The sequence below is a fragment of the Canis lupus genome, chromosome 10, assembly GCF_003254725.2.
Source record: "Canis lupus dingo isolate Sandy chromosome 10, ASM325472v2, whole genome shotgun sequence".
Classification (NCBI taxonomy): Eukaryota; Metazoa; Chordata; class Mammalia; order Carnivora; family Canidae; genus Canis; species Canis lupus.
The window spans coordinates 45,042,633-45,059,628 of record NC_064252.1 but is presented as its reverse complement, the minus strand read 5'-3'; the positions used below and the strand labels follow the sequence as shown (position 1 = coordinate 45,059,628).

Sequence of the window (16,996 nt, the reverse complement as noted above, 5' to 3'; positions counted from 1 at the left end):
GGAAAAGCCAGTCATGAATGTGTAGGCCATAGAAGATTGAAACACTCAAAACGTCAAAGGTAAATTTATGTCTTTGTGGGCGAAGGGATCGGGGATGGGCTTGCTTTCCCTTCCCCTTGTCGTCTGCCCTCTGACATTACATAATGTTGTGTTCCTCCCCGCCTCGAGTTCATCCATAATGACAGATCATGAAAGTATTTCTCTGGCTGAGAAAGAAGTATAAGCATTTGCAAAGCCCATTTTCTCGTCTTTTGCTTTGCTACTGAAGGTGTTTTGGTTGGGAGGCTGCTTAAGAGTAAAATGCCCACAGGGCATCTAAACCGGGGGACTAGGGGGTGGGGTGGCAGTTTGAGTGTTGCAGTGAAATTCTGCTGGATTCGTCTTGGTTCAAGGTGGGTTGGGTGGCCTGTGGGCAAGCCAGTGGGGGTGGGGCCTGAACAGGCTGTCTTGGGTGAATCCTGGGTCTGCCACTTGCTAACTTTGGTTCTTAATTTTCTCAACTCTGAAAGGTGAGAACAGAACCTGCCCTGCCATTTGTTTTGGGATGTAGATGCTGTTGGCATTGGTAAATGCACATAGAATAGGTTGTCCTAGAATTAAACTTGATTTTTCATTGGTTGAAAACAGGCTTTCTTTAAGAGGAATTTTGGTTTGGGATCTAGGCTAAGGCCTTGGTTTTGGGGGATTTTTGGTAAAATGTTTACATCTGGAAGATTCAATTCATCGATTTCTCTGAAGAAAGATGAATGATGGTGCCCACGTGGGGAGGCCAGTATAGTGGTTCTGTTGGAGGGTAGCTGTCAGAAGACCATGATGCTGTCCCAGGGGTGGTTGTTGATTGTGAATGGAAACCCGCAAGGCCCTGTTCCCTGTGGGGTCCTGTAAACACACCTCTGTAGCAACAAGCCAGAGTTCCTGGGAGGGTGTGCCCTGAACACAGGGCTTCAGTGAAAGGAAGCTGGACAGATGCAGGGAGAAAAGACGGCTTGTTTCTCCTGGCTTCAGCATCAGAATTGGCTCTGCTGATTCTAGTGGCTGCTTTACTTCTCAGTTTTTCATTAGGCTTACGCCATCTCAGTGTTTATCTGCTTTAGACTTGAAGTCGGGTAGGTTTGTGCCATTGTTTGGGAACCTGGATATATTCTTGTATTGCTATTAAACTGAATATTAGGATTTTTTTTTTTAAAGGTTGCCTTAAGGAAAGGATGAAATAGAATAATATACACAAGAGGTTGTTGTGAATGGTAAAGCACCAGAGAGATGGGGTGTATATGGCTGAGAGAACCACTGACCCTGCAAGTTCCTTTAGCCAGCGGCCTACCTGGGAACATTTTGCTCAGTCAGCAAATCTTCGAATCACCCAAGGAATGGACAGAAAGGCATGTGGGACCAACAGACCCCTGACCCCCACCCCACAGCATCTCAAGAATCCAATAAGACAGAGGGGTGAGGAGACTTTGGACTGAGGTTGGATCTGGTTTCTTATGAAAAATTCCTTTATTGATTATGTATTCCAGCAAAGTCCTCAGCATCATCAGCTACTCATGGTGTCAGGATGTTTTGGCTTTCACTGAGGAAAAAAGAGGACATATCTGTAGGGAAGGAGGCTTGATTATGTGGTCGCTTCTTTTGTAGAACTTGATTAATGGTCTGGTCTTGAGAGATCCTTCAAAACATATTTTTCTAGTGTTCTGGAAGAGAAGGTCTGTGAGGAGACTGTATTCTGGGGAGACCAGTATTAACACCAAGCAGGCCTGCTTTATTTTGTCTTTCTTGTGCTTTTAAGGAAAATACCATCATGAACCGAATACACAGAAATTTACCTGTATTTTTATACTATGCACACCTTGCTTTTTTTTTAATTGTTAAAACAGTATTTCAGATTTACTGAAAAGTTGCAAGATTATTTCAAAGAATTTCCAGATATGCTTTACCCACATTCACCAAATGTTGACATTTGCTACATTTGCCTTATCCTTCTCTCTCTCTCTCTTTTTAAAGATTTTGTTTTAATTTATTCATGAGAGACACAGAGAGAGAGAGAGAGGCAGAGACATAGGCAGAGGGAGAAGCAGCCTTCAGGCAGGGAACCCAATGTGGGACTCGATCCCAGGACGCCAGGACCACGCCACGGGCCAAAGGCAGCGCTAAACTGCAGAGCCACCCAGGCGTCCCTATCCTTCACTTGTATTTGTTTATGGGTGATTACTTTTTTTTCTGAACTGTTTAATGGTAACCTGCAGCCATGATGCCCTTTTACCTCTAACTACTTTATTGTGTATATCTTAAAAACAAGGACATTCTCTTACATAACAGTATAGTTATTAAAAATAAGGAAATCAAACATTGATACTAAACTATTATTTAGCTTACAGGTCTTTTTCAGGTTTTGTGAGTTGCTCCAATAATGTCTTTTGGAGCAAAAGAAAATCCAAGATTATACATTGTGTCAAATTGTCCTGTCTCTTTAGTGTCCTCTCATCTGGAACAGTTACTGAGTCTTTGTATTTTATGACGTTGACATTTTTAAAGACTGCCACCTGCTTTTTTGGATAATGTCTCCCAATTGGGGTTTGCCTGCTTCCTCATGATTAGATTAAGATTATGTGCTTTTGGCAAGAGTAGCACAGGGATGACCCTGCAGCCATCTCAGCATGTCCCATCAGGAGGAGGCATATGCTGTTGATTAGTCCCATTCACTGGTCACGTTAACTTTGATCACTTGATTTAGGTAGTGTCTGCCTGGTTCCCTTACAGAAAAATTACCATTTTCCCTTAGTAATTAATATGTATCTCATAGTAAGATAACTCGAGAATCTGTAAATATACTGTTACTCCCCATACTTTGACTCACTAGTTTTAGAATCCGTTGATGATTCTTACCTGAACCAGTTATTATGCTGGCTGACAGATGGTGGCTTTCTAATTCCATATTTCTTTCTATACTTACCAGAGGGAATTGTACTGAAAGGAAGGACATTTCTTTCTCCCTTGTTTATTCTATGATTTACACCCCTGCTCTCATGAATTCCTGCTTTAATGCAATAGATTATAGTCTCTTACTCTCATTATTCATTTTTTTGCTAAAATTGTCCCAGACTTGGCCTGCAGGAGCCCCTTATGTCCTTTTGACATGTCCTCATCATTCTTGAAGGACTTCTTCACTCTGACGCAAAACCTTCGACACTCAGCTTACACCTTCCAGCCCTGGAATTAGCCATTTCTCCAAAGAGTCTTTGTTCCTTTTAATGGAGAATGGTATTTAAAAACCAAGATCTGGCTTCCAGGTGTGCTCATTGCTACTGAGGTGTTGCTGCTTCTAGGCCTTTTTAGTGGATATGTGTGTCCATTTACACATTGCAGAAAATTGTCTCTGATTTGCATTTTAAACTTAATGCATGAAAAGGTTTTTGTTTTTATTTCGTTTTGACTTTGGTCTGTATTCCAGAGTTTATGCTTATCACAATTTATTTAATTGTCCTTTATCAATGGACATATAGGTTATTTCCAATTTCACACTCTAAAGGTAGTGGAGAGGGGCACCTAGTGGCTCAGTGGTTGAGCATCTGCTTTCAGCTCGGGTCGTGTTCCCAGGGCCCCAGGGTCAAGTCCTGCATCAGGCCCCTCTGCCTCTCTCTCTGTGTTTCTTGTGAATAAATAAATAAAATCTTAAAAAAAAAATAAAAATAGTGAAGAATTTGTGAATCAAATCATTAGGATTTGATGATCCTAATTTGATGATCATTTGAATGATCAAACAAATCATTTGTTAATACTTGCAAATATTTCAGTCTTCTGGATCCCTAGAAGTAGAATTTCTGGGTCAAAGAGCAATTTTAAATGGACAGCTTTGCCAAATTGCCCCCATTTCCAAGAGGCTTTCACTTTGTACTTCTTCCATTAGAATGTGAAACTGCCTGTTTCTTTTTAACTCTGCCAACACTGAGGAGTATAAATCTTGTCAATTTTTGCCAATCTAATGGATAAAGAAGGCATTATTATTTTAATTACATTTCTCAAATTATCAGAAAATTGAAAACCTTTTCATATTTGCTTATACTTTTGCTTCTGTACATTATGTGTGTATATCCTTTACCTACTTTATCTTATTAGATTATTCTTTATATTACTACATTGTGGAAGTTACTGTAACTTTATACTTTATTCCTGGGAGCCTTAGACATCTCCTTTAAGCATTATATATTTTTCATCCTAGAGGAAGAGGAAACTACCATTTTCTGAGCACCCTCTATATCCCAGGCCCTGGGCCAAGTGTTTATATGCATCCCCTGCAAGGTCTTGTTAGAAGGTGAGCTGTGGTCTTGAGGAGTCAGCTGAGTGAAATGTGATTAAGGTATCCACTGAAGAGTGGTTAGAAGAACTTGGACTGGGATTCAGACCCAGGCCTGTCTGGATCTAGTGCTATTTCCATTAAATCACTTAGCTTCTTCCACAGGATTTAAAAAATAAATATTCTACTTTATTGTGTCAATGTAGGGATGGGGATTAATTAGTTGGAGCCCCGATTATCAATAACTTCTATTTCTAGTATTTTGATTTATAGGGAAGGAACTTTGAGCATGCATACACATCTTTCAAAACCATTTCTTTTATCTCTAGAACTATTGTGGACTCTGGAACCAAAGTCCCTGCGAGCCTCCAGCAGCTATGGGACTTTGGGCAGGTAGCTTCATCTTTTTGTATCTTGGTTTGTTCATCTGCAACTGCAGAGGCTTGTTAGGGGGTTGGATGAGTTAATACACCTCAAGTGCTTGGAATGACACCTGTGCCTGCCAGCACTCAGGGACGGGAACCTTTCTGATGAGTTCGTGTGGGCAGTGTGGAAGTTGGAATGAGAGCAGCCTTTTCTTTTTTTTTTTTTTTTAAAGATTTTATTTACTTATTCATGATAGACACAGAGAGAGAAAGAGAGGCAGAGACACAGGCAGAGGGAGAAGCAGGCTCCATGCCAGGAGCCCGATGCGGGACTCGATCCCGGGGCTCCAGGATCACGCCCTGGGCCAAAGGCAGGCGCCAAACCGCTGAGCCACCCAGGGATCCCCCAGAGCAGCCTTTTCTCTTCAGGTTTCACCATCCCTTTTTCATAAGCTGGCTGGGAAATGGGGAATCAGGGCCCCTGGGTGCCATGTGTTTGTCTCGTCAATATGGTCTCTGTGCACACCTTACGCATGCTCTTTCACATGCCTGCCAGCCCACCCAGACGGCTCCTGGTGTTTGCTCACAGTCCTGCACCTAGGGCAGGTGAAACGCAGCAACCCTTTCTGGGTGGAATCTGAAAGTTCCCCTGGTGAAGGCCTTAGAAGCAGGAAGTCTCTGGGGGAGTGTCTACGGTGATAAAGACAAGTCCATTTTCTGGTATGGAGTCAGAAAGACGGAGGGGTGTCCCCTGGGACAGGATGTCTGGAGGAAAGCATTTGGCGCCTTGCGGCTCCCTTCCTGGGATCAGAGCCTTTCCCCTCAGACATCTGCTAATTCTCCTGGCCTGGAGTTGGCGCAGTGCCCTTCCTGTTGCCCTTACTAGGTAGAATTCTGAGGTCTGAAATCCTCTGCCACTCTTCCTGTCCACCACGCCCTTACACAGTGGCCCTTCCACTGCTGGGGTCAGCTGCCGTCTGATAAAATTCATTCACTCCAGGATGTGGGACTCCTTCCCTTGTCCCGTGTTGCCTGCATTTCAAATGGTTCATCCTCTAACCCACCAGTTAGAGTTTTCAAGCAGGATGACCTAGGTGTACAGATTCTGGAAGTGGCAGGTATACATTTCTGAAGAGGAGGGTCCTTTTAGAAAACAGGGATGCCCGGTTCAAGAGTCTCCTGGATTGTGGGGTGTGTCTCTTGGGGTGCTTTTGGCTGCCAAGTAGACAGTTCATTTATTAATCTCCTAGAACTGGAGTTCTGCTCTATCAACAGTTTTGCAGTTTCAACAAGGACGTAGATTCTTCTCTCTCTGGCCATCACTGCTGGTATCATCCCAGAATCAGCCTTCTCATGTTGATGAGATGGTCCTTATGGTCAGTGGAACTGTGTGTTTCCTGGCTCCTGACACCAGCCCCTCCCTGGCCACAGCCCCTACCAGCTATCCCTCTGGTCTGTGGGAGCAGTGAGGACCACGTGGCTTCCCCAGGACCCAAGGCCGGAGGCTGTGAGAGTGCTGTGTGCTGATTGGCTTAAGAGTGTTCCTCGGTGTCTGGGCCCCAGGCCAACGGCATCAGCATCCCCTGAGACTTATTAGATGTGCAGGCTCAGGCCCCTCCCCAGCCTACTGGATTAGAAACTCTGGGATGGGGCCTAGCGCTCTGTTTTAGCAAGCCCTGCAGGTGATTCTGATGCAAGCTCCAGTTTGAGAATTGTTCATAGTCTAATCAGGAACACCCCCATTCCTCACCTGGAGATGGGGCTGGCTTTTCCTGAATCCAGAGAGGCTTATTCCCAGAGTAGGAAGAAGGGAGAATGAGTGTTGGGTGGTCAGCCCGTAGTGTAAACAGAGGAGCCTGTGGGTGTCTTTGCTCTTCATGGCCCCCCGTGGCCTGTGCCCCAGTTCACTGGCCCAGCTGTTTCCCAGCCTCCATGCCTGCAGCCTCTCCAGCTTCTCTGAGAGTGGCTCACATCCTCCATGCAGGACTAAAAGGAAGCAACATGGTGACCTCCCAGCCCCAGGTTCTGTCTCTGGCCCAGTGGGGATGGGAGTCCCCTGGGCCAGCTGCTGAAGATCTAGTCTGGCCCTTATGACTCACTCTCCAGAGCTATTCTGGAAGTAGGTTCTGATGTGTAGAGTGTGCTTACTCTGCTACTCCTTGCTCAGAAAGAAGTAGAAAATGGTACAGTTAGTAGGGACTTGGGAATGCTTCAGGAATTGCCCTGGAGACAGCCTAAGGGACTCCTTTCAGTGGCAGTTTATAGTTCTCTCTGGCTCCGCCCAGTGTGACCTTTTTGCAAGTGCAACTCCAACTTTTAGGTGAAGAGAAATAGCCACCTTCATGATATGATTTCTGAGCTCAAAATAGTTCAGTGTTTCAGATTTTTCCAGAAACTAGTGAGCTGAGATATTTTGGATTTTCTTGACTTTTCAAGGCTTTCCAAAGTATTTCTAGGTTTTCTTGACTTTTCAAGGTTCATCCTAACCCAAGAAGTCTCTGCTGTACCACATCAGTGCTAATTGCTGAGGAAGAGCACCTGAGGAAGAGATGGGGTGGGAAGGGTCTATGACTCACCATAAATGGAGAACTGCTGATCTGAAAGGGGACTTTTAGCAGTGTGGACCAGTGGGAATGAAGCTGGAGCCCAGGAAGACAGCAGGACAGAAGGTGTAGATGTTGTGGTCTTGCTCCAATTTACTGTCTGTGGTGTTTGACCACCTGGGCCAGATCCTCCTGGTGATGTTAAGGATCCTTGGGACGGCTACTCTGAGTGATGGGGAGGCAATGGCAGGGAATGGATGGATTTGTCAGAGGCTTGCAAGTTAACTCTGGATACCTGACCCCTCCTTCTCCTAACAGGGTGGATCAGCATGTCTGCCTACACCAAGAGAGTGAGAGAGAGGGAATGAGACGAATAGGTTGGTATCTGAATCCACCTTGTTTTGAAGCCGGCCCTGTTGGAGCCATTGCTACCTGTGATTCCCTCTGCAATCCTTTGTGGCTTAACAGGACAATTTCCATGTTACTTTGGTTGCCTTTAGGATGCATGTGTTATACATTAATGCAGGTGTTCGTCTGGTTTGTGTCACAAAACATGCATATCTTTGGGGTGTCTGTGTCTGGTTTTGAGGGGGACAACTTGGATTATGAGAAGAAAAAGTGATAGACCTGAACCTAAATCAGCTTTCTTCTCTGGGAAATGGGGGAATGGTCTGGCTCACAAAGGGTTATGTGAGTTAAATAATGTAAGTAGGAGATTGTGCACTGTGATGCTCTGGGCCGGTGCAGTTGGCAAGTTACTATCCTGTGCGAGACTCAGTGTTTTTCCTCTCAATTCTATGGTCTTGATAACCTTGTTTTTCCCATTTTTGCCCCCATTTTAAAAAATGTATTCAGTTTTCTCAATATCCTTCAAGTCATGTCCATGCTTTAGAAAGTTTCTCTGTGGAAGAAAAATGGGATTTATAATATTTGAAAATTCTCTAAGATGAGATATCTTAGCTACTTTCCAGGGTTGCAGCCTGCCAAGAAATGTTGAGATACCCCAGAATCCTCCAAACATTATTACTCCTCTGGTTCTGAAGAGGAGGGAATGATGGGTAAGCCACTCAGCTTGCTTATATGTTATTGGAAATACTTTTTTAAAGACTTATGAATTTTTAAATTGAAGTATAATTAATATAGGTGTTATATTAGTTTCAGGTGTACAACATAATGATTTAGTAATCCTGTGCATTATTCAGTGCTCACCATGATAAGTGCCATTACCATCTGTCACTAAGCAATGTTAATACGGCACTTCTAAAGTTTGTGATGGGGTCCTCTAGAACTTTCCTTTTGGGGAAAGTTCACTGCCCTACAGTCATTGCCATACCAATTCATTAGAATTCTTGAACTATAGCAGGAAAGAGCCTCCTATTATTTTTTCCATCTTCCCCACCCCCATCCCAAATACCATTTAGAACTTTCTTTAATAATAAAGGTGGCAGGTAAAAACATATGGAGCCTTTTCCATTATCTTAGGTTGCAGGAAACCTTGTAGTTTTTGAAGTTGAACACACTGTGTATTCCTAAATTTACATTAATTACTATCCTATTAAGTATGTAAAACATTCTTTTGCACTGATGCACTTTCTATCTCCCTCCATTAAAAGCATAACAACCATTAAAAAAAAAATGTATTCAAAAGGCTAGAGCACATCCATCTCTGACTCCTGCCCAGGGTACCTCTGAGGGGAAATATTGCAGAAGAAGGTTCTGTGAGGGGACTGCCAGCAAAGGTCAGAGAAGGATGTGGGCAGAGGGGGAACAGGGAAGTGGAAGGGGCCCAGGTTCATAAAGTTTTGTGAGGTGGTCACTGACCCAGCTAAGCCTTCTACTGACACTTTTTTTTTTTTTTTTAAAGCACATAAAAACTTGTGATTGTGTGAATTGGATGTTGAATATTTTCACATTTCTTATTCATTGCTTTGGCTGTGTTCTGCATATACAAATGTTAAACAGTGATCACATTATATAATTGGGTGATAATCTAATGGCTGATAAAATGCAATAATAGAGCCCAATTAAGATGGGACTGTGTGCCAAGAAATGTTGAGATACCCCAGAATCCTCCAAACATTGTTACTCCTCTGGTTCTGAAGAGGAGGGAATGATGGGTGAGTACATTGGTCTAAGGGAAACACCTTACTGGTAGTTCCCTAAGGCAGCAGAGAAGCATGCCTTTGGATTTTGCCCCTGACCTGTCAGTGACTTGGTAAAATCCTGCCCGAATCTGACCTCTTCCTTCCTTGTTCATCTAGGGAAGACAAGTCCCTCATTTCTTTCTCCCTTGGTCACTAGTCCAACAGTGAAGCAGAGTCATGATCACGTCTGAGAGCCACATGTGTAAAGTTGGCATTGGGGGACCCCCTCCCCGCCACACACACAGACACAGTGTTTAGGGAAGTACTTTTTTGGTCTGTGGCCTTGGAAATCAAGCTCCTGCCTCTACTCATTCACTTCCTGGCTCTCCTGTGCAGTGGTTCAGCAGCAGCTTCCTAGAGTACATACAAGTACATACACTTAATACCAGAGAACCTGAAAATACCCCAGATATGTCCATGGAGGTCGAAGCTGTCTGTATATCATGCAGATTAAACTCTTCCTGGTCAAGTAGAGTGCCCGGGGCCTTTCCCTGGCTCTTCCTCCCTGGACCCCTCCCCATACCTCCCTCCTGAGGCTGTTTGTGTATGTATAGTCCCCCCTAGTACAGCTATGGGTTTTATGGTGACACTCAAATCTTTCCCATTTTCTGTGGACTGATGGAGGCTACTTTACTTCATAATGTTTTCCCCTGATAATGTATGCACTGCAGTTCAGATCTGGATTGTCTTTCTGGCAGTTTGATATCCTTCCCTAACTTCTTCACCTACCTTTCTGACATCCTTTTACTCTATTTTTGACCTTTTCATTTCCTGTTATCCATTCCTGACCTTTTACACAAAGGGTGCGTGGATTCAAGGTTATTAGTTCAAGCATAAACTGATGAAAAAGAATTGAAGATGGAGCTTCAGATGGATACAACTGTTCTGAATGCCATCCCTCCAAGAAGAGCCCTGAACAGATTTTGGGGATGCTTCCATCACTAGAAGCTGTCACATTCTTCATTTGTTTGTCTTTCTCCTTGAAACACTGCAGAGCCCATAAGACCAGGAACCTATCTTACTTGATAGTGCAAAAAGTCTTCCACATAGTTGGCAACATACCAGTGATTTCCTAAGATACACATTTTGTGATGGTTGTTGTAGGCACCTTTAAACTAGATGGTAAAAACAAAACAAAAAAAAAAACCCTAGATGGTATTTCGAATCACTTTACCAGAGGGAGAAAGATGTGTTTGCATTTTGATTCAACTTGATTATTTAATCATTCCTTAAGTAGTCAAATATCTCAAATATATATAGGATATATCTATATATCTCAAATATAGCTAGGAGTTAACCTTGTTGGTCACAGAAGAAAAGCCAGCAGAGTTTGTGAAGCAGTGAAAAGCCTTTTGCAGATTGGTTGCCTGGCTTAAAGAGAAAGGGTACTTTCACGATGGCAGTACCACTCCTACACCGACTTGGTTGTTAGGAAGCATCAGGCTACCCTGTCCAGTGTTCAGGTCTGTCCTCATTACCACAGCCAGCACAGCTTCAGCCCCTTCCATAGCAGAGTTTTCAGCTGCAGTGGAACAGACTCATTCCAAACAGGATTAGATGAGATCTTAAATGCCAGGGCAGTGATCACCATGTCATTCCTCGGAACTGGGAATCACAGGGTCTGACCAGCATTATATATCTATAGGTTGGCTGTTTTGTAAACTGTTAAACATTGTACCCATATTTATCATGACTCCTAGCAGCCCGTGGCTTAGACTCTGAACTGCATTTAATGGACTAACTGAAAGGATAAAAACAGGGACTGTTTTTGCCTCATAACCTAGATTTGTCTGCACTAAATACACAAGCTGAGCTATTAAATGGTTGGGGCAGTAAACAGGAATTCTGTATATTAAAGCTTTTTGAGCTTGCTACTCAGAGAGGCCTACAAATAGGGTTGGTTGCCTTTTTTTAGGATTATAAATGTTGATTATATTGGGGAGAAACTGTTTTATAAAGTAACTCTATAACACCATGAATTTTATTATGCTCTTAAGGTCTGGTGAGAATGTACTCACTCTAGCCTGGAGCCCATGGTAAATTTGAGAATGCTTCATTTAAAGCATTCCTGACTCCTTCTGGAAAAAGGAGATTGTTAATGAACTTAAATCTAAAATAGTATCCTCCTCTATCCCTAGCTCTCAGCATTCCAGGATGGTGACATTTTCCACCATTGGATATAAATGGGGAATGATAAAATTGTTAGTATTAACATTTGGCTGCATATAACAGGAAAAAAAAAATCTAGAGGAAAAGAGGCTTAGTCAGGACAGGCGTGTGTTTCTCACAGTCAGGACTTGTGTCCTACCTTCCCTGTGACAAGGCCCAGTGCCTCCTGTCTAGCGTGGCGGCTAGAGTGCAGCCAGCTCATGGGTCTTCCAGACACCAGACTGGAGGAAGGCAGACTTCCAGAGAACTCATCATCAAATTTGTCTGTACGTCTTGTTGGCAAGCCCCGAACCCCTGGCCACACCTAGCTGCAAGGGAGGCGGACAACCCCAACTAAACGTCAGGGTCCTGGGCCTGTCACTAAGGAGGAAGCAAAGAATAGACAGTGGAGGCAATCTTTCCTGCAAGTTATCTTTTTTGGAAGGTTTTTATGCTTGTTGGTAAAATGTTGGCAGAATTTTTGGAAACTTCTGGGGAGGCTGTAGGCATGGACAGCTAACTGAAAAGCTGAGTGCTTGAGACCTTTCTCATTTCACATTGCGAGGCTGAAAGAGGTCACTCGATCCTCCTTCATTTCCTCATTTAAAACACAGAAATATTTTTAAATTCTCAGAGTTCTGAATTAAATTCTCAGGGCCAGTGCTGAGGCTTACAGACCAGAGCTGCTTTCCACCAGTATTCCCTCTGGTGCCTCTGGACCCGTGCGTGCATCCAGAGGGAAGGGCTGCCTGTATGTAGGGGGGTGAATTTCAGGCAGCATGTGAGATTCAGGCAAGTACCTGTGTGGACAGGATACCCTGAGTGGGAAGCGGGGGCGGTCCGGGAGGAGGCAGGTAAGCTTCTCCCTGCACCCCCACCCCCCTGTGGTCTCCAGGGCTGGCTCATCCTTCCCTACTCTGATCCACCATCCACAGGTCCCCTCCCAAAGTGTGGGGAGGGCCAGTCTCACTAGCTGAATTGAGGGTAGCACCTGGGTCTGTGTTTCTATCCTGCCTCTTTCCTTCCTTGTCCTGCTTTTCCTTTCAGGAAGGTGATCCTAAATGTCCACTGTCTTTTGGATGAAAGGGATTTAATAACCAATTTATTCTAGGTGTCCGTAAAATTGCATGTGTTCTTCTTTTTGAGGCATTTGGGTTTGTTTTTTTGTTTTTTGTTTTTTTGTTTTTTTTTTAAGATTTTAGTTATTCATGAGAGAGACAGAGAGAGAGAGGGGCAGAGACAGAGGCAGGGGGAGAAGCAGACTCCCTGCAGGGAGCTGGATCCGGGACTCAATCCCAGGACCCCGGATCACAACCTGAGCTGAAGGCAGATGCTCAACCACTGAGCCACCCAGGTGCCCTGAAGCATTTGGATTTTAAGAAGGATAAATATGCTGGCAGTTCCTAAACTCAAGAGAGCCTCTCCAACGGTCAGATATCAGACCAAGGAATAGGCATGGGTAGGAGAAGTTTGGGCCATTCTTTGCCTGTCATCGACATGGATGTAAGCATTTGTAAAGGTGGCTGGGCCAGCTGTTCTTGTCCTTTTCCTTCTACCATGATCTAGTGCATGGGCTCGACATACATGCCTCTCGTGTGCTCACACTCCACTCATGTGCTCGCACACACCATTCATGCATGTACTTACAGCTGCCACTTGCACATGTGCATACACATCTTTTCTGTACCACAAGCACACCTTGCAAGGCAGTAGCTGCAGGAAGTTGAGCTCCCCTTAGGAGCCATGCTTTGCTTTCTGTCTGACTAGAATCCCTGGGACTTAGGGGTGTATACGTGCACGTATTCAAGAATTTTTACAAAGAAACACCCTGAATTCATGCCTCTGAAATGAGGAAATTTCTTTTTGTGTTTCCAAAACTAACAATGAAAATTTGCTAATCTGTAGTAATTTTTTCAAACCTTTAAAAAAATTTTAACTTCACATTTTAAAAAGGCAAGGGTTATCAAATGGCCCTTTCTCACCTTCTCTACCCCAGGAGTGGCTGCTGTAGGCAATGCATGAACATAACACCTTTCCTTACATCCCAGCAGGAATTGTTACTTCTTGAGCTGTTGCTTCTCTTCCAGATTGTTTTGCTAATCAGTTCTTATTTGGTATGAACATAGGTTTTTTTTTTTTGTTTTTTTTGTTTTTTTCATCTTTGAAAGTGAAATGTTCTACTTAAGGGAGGTCTCCATCAAACTTCATGGAACTACTTTCCTTCATGGGTGTGCAGGTCCATGTGTTATGGACTTGTCTTCCTATTCCACAGGTGCCCATGCTGAGTTTCTGACCCCAGAGAGCTAGATGCTGCACTTTTTCAGGGGAAACAAAGACTGTTGGGACACCCTCAGTCTGCAGTATGAATGCAGAAAGTGAGGCCCTGGCAGTGGAGGGGGTGGGGGGAAGTGGTTTTGATTTCCATGTTTCATCTCCCACTCTCAAGGGAGTATGGTGGAGAAGAAAAGTACAGGCGAGGCAGAAGTTCTTGAAATATCACTGACTGTAGAAGGTGGCTGTCAGCACACTTCACACGGCCACTGGCCCGGGTAACTCTTGCCAGGGACATAGCAGGCATTTGGGCAGCATCTGAGTTCAAGATGGCAACCACCAAAGGCCTTGAGATGCCTGACGTGGAACATATGTGAAGCACAGAATAAAGTCCTAGGTCAGGATTGTCAGCACTCAAGCTGTGCTCTGCCCAGTGCGAGTGACGCTCACTGTGATACAAGATGGACGGATGGTGCAGATCTGGACTATCCAGAGGAAGGAGTGACACAAAGTGGACCTGGGTCAGGTGCTCACCCTTGGTGTTGGGGAACTTGATACTTCAGTTGTCTGGCCTGGGTCTTTTGACCACATGCGCCCCCAAGTTGAGTGGCCTGAGAGAGCAGGTGCATGCACAGTTCCACCAGTGGAGTGTAATTAGGGGGTGAGTGCCAGGCCACCAAAAGGAATACAGCACCAAGGTGAGCTAATTTACTCCAGGCACCCCGAAGGGCTGGCACGTGTGGGGCTCAGTGCCTGGCTCACTTGCACCCCTGTTTGGGAGCCCTCTTACCCTCTCCTCCTTGGTGTGTAGTGCCTTGAGAATAAATCCTTAAGAGTCTAGAGGAATCACTTAAAATGTTAAATTCTGCTTTACTGTGTTTTATGGGGAGGGGCATTGTGTCCCACAATGGCATTCACATTTATGAAGAGAGTTCTCTGGAGACGTGCCCAGTGAACCTAACAGATCTGGGGTGTTGAAGGACACAAATGTCCTTCAGGGCAGGAACAGTAGCTCAGTTTTCTTTGTATCTCCAAGTATCCCACGGAGCCTGGTACAAAATAGGTGTATAATCAGTGTTTCTTGAGTGAATGAATGAACAAAGCTATGATTTCATTGTCAAAAGTGTAAGAAAAGCCTCAGCCTGTCCCAGGAAGACAGCCCATTTCCCAGAGGTCAAGTTGGAGTTCATTCTAACTTAGGAGAGGGAAGTGAGATGGCAGCTTGTGGCACAGCTGTACCTCCAGTCACTTCTCAGGGTGAAACCAAACCTAGCAGCTTGTGTTCCTGGGCCTGGTATGTTCTCTCTGTGGCCTGTCAGTGGTGTCTTTGGCACACAGGCCTGTCAGCCAGCTGCTGGAAGCTAGCAGCTGTTTCTGCTCCTCCGAGAAGGGACCACACCTTCTTTGGGCTTGATCATCTTGGATTTTTTTTTCTCTCTAAACCTAATTAACCTTTTTCCCGATGCACAGGGTTGAAAGTGTAGTACTAAAAGAGAAGCCCAGTAGGCTGCCCCCCTCCTTTCTTGGGTCTTAGGGACATCTCAGGACTTCATGGAGAGTTATGTGCCAAGAGTGGGGCGATAGCTCGAGCTGGGGATTTCAAGAGAAAAGTGTGGGGAGGACTGAGGGTAACGCATCAGGAAGGAGGCTGAGGAGAGGCAGCCTCAGCTCACTGAGGGGCTCAAGGTCCATCAGGCCCTTTAAAGTTTGGGACTTCATCCCGCACAGGAGCTTTTTCAGACTTTTTAAAAACCTTGTCTGTTTTGCTTATATCATTATTTTATTTTATTTTATTTTTTTTAATTTTATTTTATTTATGATAGTCACACAGAGAGAGAGAGAGAGAGGCAGAGACATAGGCAGAGGGAGAAGCAGGCTCCATGCACCGGGAGCCCGACGTGGGATTCGATCCTGGGTCTCCAGGATCGCGCCCTGGGCCAAAGGCAGGCGCTAAACTGCTACACCACCCAGGGATCCCTATATCATTATTTTAAATGACAAAAGCAATTCCAGAGTCTTTTTAAGGGTTTGAGGAGACCCTTGCTTAAATGGTAATAGTTTTTATAACCGTACCTGTACTCTAGCCAGGTTTGTGGGCCAAGATGGACTCCCTCATTTCTGTTCAGTGGCATGGGCACTGCAGCTCACTGGGCCCAGATACAAGGCCCCCAGAACTCACCATGATGGCCGGGGAGCCGTGTCTGTGAAATGATAGAAATGAAATAGGATTAGGGAAGGATATTCTAGACCACCTGTGAAAACTGGGCCGGCTGTGAGAAGGAGAACTGTAGAAATAGGGGTTTCTAGAAACAAATATTAATTGTGTCAGGGTCTTCTCCCTGCAGTGAAACAGCTTCAGTTGCCCCTACCTCCTCCACAGACACACGCTCTCCTATGACCTTGTAGGGTCTTCACAAAGCAGTGCAGTGTAGACAGAAAACATAGTCAAGCCTTTTGGCCAGTGGCTGGGGGAGAGAGGTTGGTAGTGGTTGTGCTAAAACACTCTCCTCCTCCAACAGTTTGTGACTCTGGGGCTGGGAGCATAAATGTTACTGTGCCATATAATGTGGTGATGTAGTCAGGGAGAAAAACATGATGGAAGAGCAAGGCTGGGGAAGAGGGAAGTGAAGAGCAGAGAGCGAGAGACGCTGGCAGGGGCAAGGTGATGGATATTATTTCTAGTAGCAGGTGCAGCCTTAAAGATTTCCTTACCTGCTGGAGGTGATATTGACCTAGAGAAGCACCCCTTTAAAACCTCTACCCTCTTGTTAGTGGCTATAATACATTAATGTTACTTGGTGGGAGTCCTCAAAACCTCTTTGTATTTAGCTTTATGACATATTTGAGAACATTTTATGTTATGTTTCACAATAGGCATACCTGTTCATGGTTAACAAATTATAAGGTATAGCAGGATATATGGTAAAGTCTGCCTCCTACCCCAGCCATGCAGATCCAGCCACGCAGGTTTCCTCTCTGGAGACACTAATGCCATGTGTTTTTTCTGTGTTCTTCCCAAGATATTCCATATATGCCAGCAGACTTATGTATGTACACAGAAAAAATTTTTTTTCACGCCCGCAGTATCACATTCCACGTCCACTGTACCCCTCACCATCTCCCCTTACTGTGTCTGGGTACTTACTGCAAAGAGTTTCTCTTTGTTTTGCCCAGCTGTACAGCATTCCCCTGCCAGGCTTTAACCAACATTCTCGAGCATGGTAGTCTGTTCCC

The 16,996-nt window shown here is 44.6% G+C and overlaps 1 protein-coding gene across 15 annotated transcripts in view; it reads left to right on the top strand.

Moving 5' to 3' along the window:
- INPP4A (inositol polyphosphate-4-phosphatase type I A) overlaps positions 1 to 16,996 on the top strand; it is a 135,087-nt gene that overhangs the window by 772 nt on the left and 117,319 nt on the right. The gene's annotated exons all lie outside the window — the stretch shown is intronic.